We start from the raw sequence: 1,658 nt of genomic DNA, 5'->3' as shown, positions 1-1,658 counted from the left end.
CTCAGTAGAAGAGATTATTGTGAGTGAATGACAAAGAACAAAATCAGAAGCGTATGAGAAGCACCGCAAACCGGGCGGGCAGTGAAACGGATGAATCGTGCGGTGCAGTTTTTTGAAGGCGTTTCGCGTTGTTTTTGATGCCCAGTCCGGCAGTTGTGTCGAGTCCCGTCTCATCCCGCTCCCGTTTCACAGACCCGGATCAGCACTAGCGGTGCCCGCCTGCCTTCGTGTTCTGTGAAACCCGCTGCTAATATTGGGCTCGGCGTAAAAAGGCATCACGAATATCCAGAAAACATACCGATTTAAACACAACGAGCTGATGAAAAGCAGAACTTGTGTCCTTCGAGCCGGATTTGAACCCGCGACCTAAGGATGCCCGGGCTTCACCACTACAGCCCTCCGCTCTACCAGCTGAGCTATCGAAGGCAGGTCTGAGACACACCGCGGCCAGACTGTCTGAATCAAGCACTTCATGACAATGAATTAAAATGCATCCATTCAAACCGTAAACCAACTGCTACATGCGAGAAGCGTCTTAAATGTCATGTTTCAATTGCTGAATGCATTCTAATATATTTATAGCGGAGTGCAGCTCACGGGTAAAGCAGTCAGCTGTTTATAGCTCCTGGATAATAAGCACTTTGAGAAGTGAGCGGCATTTTAAACTAGCGGGTCAGGCTGCCCAGCTCACGGCCAGAGCGGAGGGCCGATGCCTTGCGGTGCTGGTGGTCACCAGACGGCAAATCTGGCTTTCCCAGGCTAGAGTTCATGTGGAAATCACAAGCTTGGAAGAGCGCTGATCAGCGGCATTGTAAACACTAACATTGTGCTCATATTTTGTAGAAAGGCAGCAGAGCGAAAGAGAGGGGTGGGCAGCTGGTGTCCCAGGGGGTGTGTTGCGTGTGTGGGTAGGGAGTGGGACACACTGAGACACCCAGAGCACTGGCGCTTCCCAAGCCCCGCCTCGCAGCGACTCCGGCCCGTTCGGACGGTCCTGGCCGGGCAATCGCCTTCACTGGAACCCCTCGTCTTGCAGTTAAGGAGCTGTGTTAGCTTTGAACAAGATGAGCTGAGCGGGTTACTGAACATCCCAGCAACATTTCAAACTGCAACACAGCCTCCAATCCCAAAGAGAAACGCCGGGTTAGCGATTTCAAAACGGAATTCAAAATCAACATCAATAATAATGGATCGATATTATCGTAAAATACCAATATTATAGAAATAAGCCGCGTTATAATATTAAACATTCCTGAAGAGACTCTTTCTGCTTCTTTTTCTCTCACATAAATTGGCAAACCTTGTCATAGCAATGCTCTCCCAGCCTGTCTTCATTCTTGTTTTGCGCAAACTCCCTCTTCACAGTGTTCGCCTCAGTTAGCAAACGCTTGAGCCGAACAGACCAGAACCAGAACCAAATTACAAACTGTTCTCGAACCTTCTCCTAGTAGAACCGCTTCCGAACTCAGCTTAGCAGCGCGGCTCCTAGACCCGGACACCATGCAATTTATTGCAGTTTCGCTTGAGCTGAAAGGGGATTTTTTTTTGGTGTAAAATTGTACTGTAAATGCAAATGTGTTTATCCGTACAGTTCAAATGAATATCAGTGCTTAATACTTGTATAGTTATAATAAAAATGAATTATTATTATTATTATT

At 47.5% G+C, this 1,658-nt stretch overlaps 1 non-coding gene across 1 annotated transcript; it reads right to left on the bottom strand.

Annotated features, from left to right (window-relative positions):
- Window positions 1-338: 338 nt before the first annotated feature.
- On the bottom strand, window positions 339-426 carry trnay-gua. Its single transcript is given in 2 exon segments — window positions 339-374; window positions 390-426. It is a non-coding gene; the product is annotated as a tRNA-Tyr (tRNA).
- Window positions 427-1,658: the final 1,232 nt, after the last annotated feature.

This window comes from Polyodon spathula, unplaced genomic scaffold, assembly GCF_017654505.1.
Source record: "Polyodon spathula isolate WHYD16114869_AA unplaced genomic scaffold, ASM1765450v1 scaffolds_3251, whole genome shotgun sequence".
Taxonomy (NCBI): domain Eukaryota; kingdom Metazoa; phylum Chordata; class Actinopteri; order Acipenseriformes; family Polyodontidae; genus Polyodon; species Polyodon spathula.
This window is presented reverse-complemented; position numbering and strand designations above follow the sequence as displayed.